This window comes from Equus quagga, chromosome 13 (assembly GCF_021613505.1).
Source record: "Equus quagga isolate Etosha38 chromosome 13, UCLA_HA_Equagga_1.0, whole genome shotgun sequence".
Lineage (NCBI taxonomy): Eukaryota > Metazoa > Chordata > Mammalia > Perissodactyla > Equidae > Equus > Equus quagga.
The window spans coordinates 6,619,729-6,630,344 of record NC_060279.1 but is presented as its reverse complement, the minus strand read 5'-3'; positions in this window follow the sequence as shown (position 1 = coordinate 6,630,344).

Below are 10,616 nucleotides of genomic sequence, written 5' to 3'. Positions count from 1 at the left end.
CAACATCATTAGCTATCAGGGAAATGCAAATCAAAACTACAATGAGGTATCACCTCACTCCAGTCAGAATGGCTATAATTAACAAGACAGGAAACAACAAATGTTGGAGAGGGTGTGGAGAGAAGGGAACCCTTGTTCACTGCTGGTGGCAGTGCAAACTGGTGCAGCCACTATGGAAAGCAGTTTGGAGTATCCTCAGAAAATTAAGGATAGATCTACCATATGATCCAGCTATCCCACTGCTGGGTATTTATCCAAAGAACTTGAAAACACAAATGCATAAAGATACTTGCACCCCTAGGTTCATTGCAGCATTATACACAATAGCCAAGACTTGGAAGCAACCTAGGTGCCCAACAAGGGATGAATGGATAAAGAAGATGTGGTATTTATACACAATGGACTACTACTCAGCCATAAGAAATGATGAAACCTGGCCATTTGTGACAACATGGATGGACTTTGAGGGTATTACGCTGAGTGAAATAAGTCAGAGGGAGAAAGTCAGATACCATATGATCTCAATCATAAGCAGAAGATAAAAATAAAACAAAAAAAAATCACATAGCATTGGAGATTGGACTGGTGGTTACCATTGGGGAAGCGGGGAGGGGAGAGGGCAAAAGGGGTGATTAGGGTCACATGTGAGGGGATGCACTATAATTAGTGTTCAGGTAGTGAACATGATGTAATGTATCCAGAATTTGAAATATGATGTACATCCGAAAAAATAAAAATTAAAAAAAATAATAAGAAAATAGCAGCCCCTCATAATTTCCCAGAGAAATAAAAATTTCAATCTACCTATTTGTACACTAAGTCACCTGGCCTCAGCCTTCTTCCTGATCATCATGGATTGAGCCTACAAAGGAAAGAGTGACTTGAGCATCACACATTAAGAATGCTTATCTTTACTTAGCAAGGGTCCAATAGTTCACCTTAGACAATCTGGGCTTCTGGCTTCTTCAATAATTTCTTTTGTAGCCAGGCCTTGCGGCCTCCAAATCTACCGGCCTTCCAAAGAGGGTTAGGGTTTCTCATTAATTTATGTCTGCACCCTGTCCTCAGGTTAGCAACCACTGAAATGTAACCCCTGTGATAAAGAATAAAGGGCCTGGTCCATAGGAAGTTTAGCCAATGAGCTGTTGCTTCTCTGAGACCAGTTGTCCTGACTTCTCACCTCTCCCAGGTGTAGCACGTTGACTTAGAGAAGCCATTACCAGGCTCTCACTACAGAGGAGTTATCCATCACTGCAAAAGGTGTGCAGAAGAGTCCTTGCTTCACAACTCGACATCTCTGCCTACATTTGGCACCAACAGAGGACAGTCTCCTAGAGTAGAGAAAGAGAATGCACTCAGGTTCTATACAGCAAAGTTGAGACTTTTTCCCAGAATGAAAAAAAAAGAGCAGTGTCTAGACAGGATCTATGCTATTACAATTTATCTTATTTTATGTTTTGTGCTCATTTAGTTTTAGAACATCATCTTGTGGGGTTTGAGGGTAGAGGTGAAAAGTGTTGTCCAGAGCAAAATATGGGAATATCAGAAAGGATCCAGAGATAACACCAGGCCTCAGAGGGCTGGTCAGGGTGGAGAAACCTCTTCTCGATCATCTTTGGTACAGTCCCCCTACACTATTGCACGGTGCTGAAGAGCTCAGAGTCACACTGCCCAGGTTCAACTTGAGCTGTGTAACTTCAGCTGAGTTATTTACATCCTTTATGCTTCAGTTTACTGTTCTGTAACTGTAACGGGACTAAAGATGGTACTGACCTCCTAGGAATATTATGAGAGCTAAGTGAGTTCATATATCTAAAACATTTACAGGAATGCTTAGTAAGCAGCAATAAATATTTGCTATGATTATTTAACATGGAAAGTCTGAGTCAGATGTTGGATTTCTAAAGTCAGCTCCACTTCTAAGATTCAAGATTACAAGGGTCCCTTCTGATATGCATGTCATTTAAAAAATGGGGAATCTGTGGAGATGAATCCTAAGTTTGGAAAAGAAAATCAATCTAAATGACTGTAGTTTTACCACCATAATAATTTGCACTATATCACCTCTCTTGAATTAACACGTAAAATTCTTTGCGTATGTGTGGGTATAAATATATATATATAGAGAGAGAGAAAGAGGTTATAACTTTTACCAAATTTCAAACTCCAAAAATAAGGAAAGCCTCCTCTTCTGTAAGATTTCCTGAGACTCAGTGTACAGACCAAAAAAACAACGTAAACCACAAGTCACTTGTGTGGTTAAGTTAATTACCATGTGTTTTTTCTATAAGCAAACAAGCAAAACATAAAAGAATTACTCTGACAAAATTTTTGAAACGTCCTGAAATCAGTTGCATGGATTGTAAATACTTTAAAAAATGCCTTCAGAGAACACGTTTGGAGGAGTGATCTAATAATATATTGTAATAATGAAGAAGAGAGAATAAATCTCATGAGGACAAGTAGAGAGACCCAAAGACTAAGGACAAGTCCAGGATTTGACCAGCAGAGGGTCAGCAGTTCATTTGGGACAAGCATCTTGTGTCGTGAGCTTGCCTGAGCCCTCTTCTGGAAGGCCTGAGGACTGGCCACTCTGGATTAGCCTTTTCAGTAGAGATCTTGTTCTCCAAACCACATGTCTGATGGCAGTGGAATCATCTCAGGAGCCAGCTTGGCACAGTCCTCTTCAGAGTGGCCATTCCTCTTAAAAATAATCTGAAGAATCTTCTGACACTATGTGGGAGTGGGACAAGGATTTTGTGGGGGATGGAAGGAGAAAGGCATTATTCTGATCCAGACACACTTGGGAAAATTACAAATCAAGTTTATGAAGTTTTCTTGCCTACTTACAAATTTTTCTCATATAAAATGAAATATCTGAATCCATCTGTGTCTGAGAACAGAATCATATAAATATATAACTAGTGTAAACATAATATTTTCATGTTTCCCAGATATTATCATTATCCCTATGGATCACTTCAAGAGCACAGATATCAAGCAGCTCTGGGTTCCCAATTGTGTTTGGTCCTTTAGCCAGCCACATGATCTTAGGCTATTTTCTTAAACTCTCTAAGGCTCAGTTTCCATATTTGTAAAATGGGAACACTTATCTCACAGGGCTATTGAAAGAATTGAATAAAATCATAGATGTAAAGAATTTAGTATTCCAAAGGGCTGAAGTGAGGAAGAGACAGAGAAAAGTTCTTCTCATGTCCCTTCTGAGCCAGGACAAGGGTCAAAGGGCTAATATTCCAGAGATAGACTAACATTCAGGTCAAGAAATGGTAGTTTGACCAAGAGAAACACCCAGAAGGTCTAATGAATAGGACTCAAAATGTCCCTAATATCTCATTTGTGGTGAGGCTGGCCCTCATAATCTAAATTTCATTTTTAACAAAACGTATTGTCAGAAAACATCTGGTAGTCACTGAGGGCCTGTCTGCCACATTCCTTTTTCCTTTTTGACAAATATTCCTAGAGGGGGTGAGAACCAGACATTCTTCCATGACATCCTTTTGTTCTTTTCACAATAACCCAAATCCTTTCTGTACGCATATTTAACCCATGCGTATTTTTTAAATGGTGCAGGAAAATTGCAGCCTTCTTATTCTTGTTAAAGTCCCTGGTGCACGTGTTGGCTGTCTTCCCAAGACACTCTTTTTAAGAGTTCCTATCAAGAGACTGTTTAACTGCATCTCTAGGACATAGCATGAACACATTACATGATTTTAACTTTTCTTATTATTTCCTGATCTCAGTCACTGAAGATACTTAGACATTGAAGAAAATTATGGAGTATCTTCCCAACTCTCCTCCTCCTTTAAGTGAGTCCTTCAATTATAGCCCACAGCTGGAGATGGAGAGGATGGGATACACACAGCCATATTGCACAGTTGATCAGACAAGAAGTGAGACTCTGACTTATGCCAGGCCCATTGGTGACTCTTTCCAGTGAAATGAGAATTGAGAGCAAGATCGAAGGCTACTGAGCAAAAGTCAGTCACTCCATCTGTCACCCTCTGTGGCTGAATCCAGAACATGCAAACTGGGAAGCTGTGGTTGCCCATGTTTTCTGTTACGTGGATTAGGGAACACAGAATGTCACCCCCAGGGAATGAGAAAAATGAAGCCCATATTCAGAAAGAAGCAAAAGCTTGAGGTGGAGAGGGTCTATTTCCTGGGTTCCCAGTGGCTTTCGTGTCTCTGGTGCCATCCTGAGGCCCAGCTGCACACTCGCCCTTGAGTTTTATAAGGCATCCTTACATCCACATACTAAACCTTTCCCTTTTCACCCAGCTAGACCAGGATCCAGTGTATTTCCTGAGCCCTCTATCTTCCATTTCACTTAGTGGCCTGGCCCTGCATTTTGTAAACAAGGAAGCGCAGTCTCCTAGTTAGGGCCTGAATATGACTAGACTACCTTACCTGCATTTCTACTTCAGCTCGCCTGTATCTAACATAGATACATCCTGTCATCACTAGGGCAACACTTATTACTCCATTCCTCCATTTCCATAGAGAAGCACGGATTTCCATTCCACTTCCAGGAGAGATCTGTCCCTTTTCCGTCTCTTACTAACTCCCTCCCACAGGAAGAGCAGGGACTTCTCTCATTGAGAACGGGAGAAGTGACTGGACTCACAGAGCAGGCCTTGTCTACCCTCTTGTTTCATTGTGGAAAGAAAGCGTGGAGGCCTGGCAATCTTTTCCTGTCAGTCCTTCATCCTCCCTCGGTCAAGGGAGATTGCAGATCTCCTTGTATCTGTCTTGACAAATATCAAGCCTTCAGACCTGACTCTCCTGGTTGGGGTAGGGGTGGGATGCAATGGTCCAGTGGGGCAATCAAGTCCCAAGATCCAGACCTGTGGAATGGGGGAAGACAGGGTATGTGAAGAAGCAGATCCAAGATACATTCTCCAGCCTTGCTTTATACTGGATTTGATCCTTGATTCCTGAGTCTATTCCTAAATTGGCTAAGCCACTTAAAAGAAAGAATATGATTAGTCCCTCAGAATCCTCACCAGTCTTGAAGATACTTTAAGGAATATTGAGTTCCATGACAGAAATAAATACCTGCAGAATAAGCTATACTCACTGAGACTCTGCTGCATGTCTGCCTATTAAAAGATGTGTAACCTACCAAGCCGTTTTAGTTGTTCTCCTTTATTCCCTAAATTGGTAAAAGGTAACATATTCCAGCCAGTGACTGTAGTTGAAAATCTTCAAGCCTTCCTTGATTCCTTTCTTTCTCTCACTAACCACATCTAAACAACAACCAGCTCCTGTTGATCTCACGTTCCCAGTGTTTCGTCCTCTCCTATGGGCACAAAGTTCAGGCCCTTTTATTTGTAGTTTTAATTACTGCTGTAGCTTTCTAGTTGTCTTCTTTGCCTCCAACCACTTTCCACATTGCAGCATGATTTTCCTCTGTGAAATAAACCTGATGAGGTCAGTGCCCTGACTGAAAACCTTAGTAGATCTTTTTGCTTACAGGAAAATCGGAATGTATAAGACCGATTATGATCTGCCTCAACCTGCAAATTTCAACAATGTCGTTTTCTTCCACCATGCTTTATCACATCTCAGCATCTCTACATCTGCAGCCACCATGTACCCGACCTGACACCCTATCCAGATCCACACACTCACCATTTCTTAAATTCTGTGTCTTGGTATGTGCTAGTAAATGCCCAACCATTTCACTATGCCTGAAATATTCTTTGCCCTACCTCTCTACCTCAGGAACAATCACTTATCCTTGGAGTCTCAGCTAAAAATTTAAATTGTATGTGAAGTAAATACCCTCCATGCTCCTTATTGCTATTTCCAAACCATTCTCATTCTCTCTCTCCCCTCCCTAGACACTCCTGGGCTTGAATCTCATATAATTAAACCATATTGCCCGTTATTCCCCATTGTTGATGTCACCAACCCACCCCCCTTTATTTCCCACTGATTTTAGTCCTGGTTCACTTTCACTAGCAGTCCAATAGTACTAATGTCTTAATTCCTGAAAGATTGCAATATACAGAGTAGATGATTCAATCCAACACTCCAGCCTCTCAGTTTCTTGAACACCTCTCTTCCAGTGATCTGACCCTCCACACTATCTCAGCCATTCATTTATATGCTCATAACCCTAGACCTTCTCATTACCAATAATCCCTCCATAATCTCAATGTAATTCATTCCATTCTCTAACTATAATCCCTTCCATCTATCCCTTAATTCCTTCTAGCGCCCCAATTCCAACTTCACCAGGATCTCCAATCCACTGATCTTTCCATCTTTTCACTGTCTCTAACCTTCTTGATATCCTCTTTCCACCTTACTCATCTTAAATTCCATGATCAATCAATGTGCTCACTTCTTTGTGTACAGCCTCAATTCCTTGTTATATTCACTCAGCAAAACCACAATCCTGGTTAAATCCATCTTTTAACCTAATTTCTGCCTTCATTCATGCAAAAGAATGAACTGAAGACAAATGCTCTTGATTATGAACCTCAAGTGAATCCATATGCTTCTTGAAGATCATATTATACTTTTCCAGTCCATTCACTCTACTACATATGTGATGGCTACTTTGTTCATTCTCCTCTCTCCTCAAACCCACAGTACACCGCCTCAGTCCACAGTCTCAAATGATGATCTTCTTCCCTACTTCTCTGAGAAAATTAAAGCAAACAAAAAGGACTTCCATAGCCTCCCAGCACCTTCCCACCAGAATCTACATACGTAAACCTTGACTTCTCACCTCCTACCAGAGAGGATATAATCCAGAGAATTGGTTAAGTCAATCCCTCCACTTGCACACAAGATCCCATCCTGTCTTATTCAATGACATTGCCCTAGCAATTCTCCCATTTCCTTTCCCAAATCACGAATTTCTGTCTCTCTACCAAATCCTTCCCATCAATTATACAATCAAATTATTTCTCCCATCCTGAAAGCAAAAATAAAAAATCCTCCTCCTTCCATACTCACTTATAACTACTCCAATTCAGCTTTTGTTCCTACCTACACAACCAAAGCTGCATTGGTCCATTCTCAGTTCTCCTCTTACTTGACTTATTAGAAAGATTTGATAGAGTTAATCCCTCTGTCTTCCTGATAATACTCTCTTCACTCAGCTTCCAGAACACCCCATGCTTGGTTTACTTTATTGGTCATTACTTAGTTTCCTTTGCCATTTTTTCTTTTTCTTCCCAAACTCTTAATGTTTAAGTGCTCCAGCTCATCCTTTGTCCTATGCTCTGTCTTTCATTCACTCTTCTCGCAATCTTATCCAGAATTGCAATTCTGAATACCATCTCTATGCTAATTTTCCATCTCCAGCCCAGACTTCTCTCCTGAACTTTAGACTTGCATATTCAATTGGCTCTTCTACATCTTACTTAATGTCATCTAACAACTCACAAACGTTGAGTTTAAGCTGTTCTAATTCCTGATCTCTTACCACAAAAACTATTTCACCAACTTCCCCTTTTCTCAAATGATAGAAACTATGTTCTTCTGGTGGTCTTCTGGTAGACTCATCTCTGACTTCTCTCTTTATTCTACTCCCACAAACCCAATCATTCAGCAAATCTAGTCGGCTTTAATTTCAAATATATCCAAAATCCAAACACTTCTTACTATCCTGGTATGAGCCACCACCCTGGTATGAGTGATCATACTTCTCTCCTGAATTATTATAATATTCCAATTTAGGGATTAGCAAAATATTTTTGTAAAGGGTCATATAGTAAATATTTTCTGCTTTGCAGGCCTTATAGTCATTGTGCAAATACTCACTTCTATTGTTGTAGTGTAAATGGACACAGCTGTGTTCCAATAAACATTAATTTACAAAAAAGTAACTAGTTGCTTCTGGACCATGAGCCATAGTTTGCCAACTCCTGGTCTAAGTGGGCTCCTTCCTTCCATCTTTGCCTCACTGTTATCTTTACTCAACACAGAGGAATCTTTTTAAAATGAAAGTCAGATCATATCATTTCTGTGCTCAAAACTCAAAACTCTGCAAAGCCTCCCCTTCTTAATCAGAATAAAAGTAAAATTCCTTTCCATAACCTACAACCCTACATTATCTGGCCCCAGTCACATCCCTAAACCTCCTATCTTACCACACTCTCTCCCTCATCTGCTCTTCTGCAGCTGCCCTGACCCCCTTGCTGTTTCTCAAATAGCCCAGGCACACTCAAAACTTAGGACATTTGCACTGACTGTTCCCTCTTCCCCCAGATATCCATATGGCCAATGCCCTCCCCCTCTTCACTTCTTTGCTCAAATGTCACCTCTTCATTGAAGCCAGTACCAACTACTATTTAAATTTACAATCTTCCTCCATGACTCTCAATCCCCCTTACTCTACTCTGTTTTTCCCTTTTTTCCCCCCAAAACTTACCACTTTCTAACATAAAACATAATTTACTAATTTATATTTATTGCATCCCTATCTTTCCTAGAATGCAAGCTACACAAGGCTAGGGATCGTTGGGGTTTATTTCCTGACGTATCCTGAGATCCTAGAGCTGTGCATGGCCCAGAGTAGGTATTCAAAAAATGTGTTGAATGAATGACTTTGCGGAGCCTCCCTCAAATCTCAGAGACATAGTGAATTACTCTGTTCTCCACAGTACTTTAAACTCTGTACATGCCAATCTTTTAGTCCTTTTTATCCTGATTTATTATTATTTATATATCTGTCTTTCCCATTACTGAGCCACAATTTTCTTGGACATTTTATATATGTTTATTTTCAGAAACTAATACAGCTTGTCACGTAGCAAAAGGTCAAATCATGCCAACTTAATGAAAGTACAAAGGTGCTGTATATGCATAGTTCTCTGACACCAAATCACCAACTCTGCAAGTCAGTTGTTATTTAAAAAGTCTCTCCTCAACCTCACTCTAGATACACATATACACACACTCTGCTAATTGAGACAATTTAAAACTATTTTTCACATATTTGCTTAATTAGCTTGCGGTGACCTCTGCAAAAACACTGGCCTCTGATGATTATAAGAGGTAGTTTTCTGGCATGGACACCAAAGCATCAAAGAGTCAGCTGGAACTAAGGAAAGCAATAACACAACTGGTTTTAATTACTCATGACAGGCAGCTGAATATATCTGACACAGGTCTTCTCCCCAATACATCACTCAAAACAGGCCAGTTACAGGAAATAGTGGAGAGGAAAAAAACCCCAGAATGGGGCAAAAATGTGCCCATAATAAAAAGCAGATCATCTTTCACATGGATGACCTTATTCATTTTGTTTTATATTTTTATGATGGTCCTGAATCTATAAAACTGCCGACCCCTCAAGACTTGGCATGCTTCTATGCTGATGCTTAGGAATGGTGGCTCAGATTCTCAGAAGAGGAAGCAGGTAAAGACGGCACCCATTCATGAATCACTGTGTAAACCAAGGAAGGGTTCCTCCAAAGTTCATCTAGGGTTGCAGGCATGTTTGCAATTAATTCATCTGTGGAGTACAGGTAAGTACCTTCTACTTCTATTCAACATTCACAGAAGGATTAACTTCATCTATAACCTGGTTGGTTCTTTGGACTTGTTGCTTAGCAGGAAACAGGTGAGGATTAGGAGTGGCTTTGTACAATTTTAACATGTCTCTCTTATGAGGTGCACCCTCTCATCTGATGAAACTATGGGCTTTGGGTTGGCCATATCTTTGGGTTGGCTCCTATTGGAAAAAGAGAGCTCCTTACTAGGCAGGATTTTATCTCAGGACCTCATTTTCTTGCTACAATCGCCCTGCCAGCTGTTTGTCTGACCCCTGAGCTCACTGCCATCTTGTTTCTGTGCCTTTCCTGGTTCTTGACAGCTTGCACTGTTTGATCACTATGTTGATTGGTTTTGCATATCCCAGGGCTCATGGAACGTCAGAAGCCCTCAGTTTTTCCTGCTGCTTTGCTCTGATTCCTGTTTGATGCGTCCAGAAGCTTAGACTGTCCCCTGAGTCTTTCTACTTATAACGTTGCCTTTCATGCTTTCAACAAAAGTTTGAGTTCCTGTGGTGCACTGGGCCTATGTTAAAGACTGAGACTCTAACCATAAATGCTCTATTAAGGAGCTCAGAATTTAATAGAGGAAATAGTAAGTAAGCAAATGATTACAAGTCACATGATAAGTGCTGTGATATGTTAAGCAGAGGATATGAGGGTAGCACATAGTGGAGGCACCTAACCCAGCACTCAGGGAATGAGAGAAGCTTTCCTAGAGTCAGCAACATCTAAGCCTGAGCCAGACAAAAAAGAATAAGATATGCCCTGTGCTAAGGAAGTAACATCTATAAATGCCATGAGTCATGAATCCCAGCTCCTTCAGGGAACCACAAGTAGTCAAGCGTAGTTGCAGGGAGTGTGGAAAAACCAAGGCTGGAGAGGGAAGCCAGGACTAGATCACAAAAGGCTTTATACGTCATTCTAAAGAAATGAGACTTCATCCTATTGGTGATGGGGAGTCACTGAAGGTTTACACGTGACATGGTCAGATTTATATTTTAGAAGGACTGGCATCAGTGTGGAGAATGGACTTCACCATCTAGCTATTTCCCTGAACCTGGCCCGCGCCTTTGCCTGCCC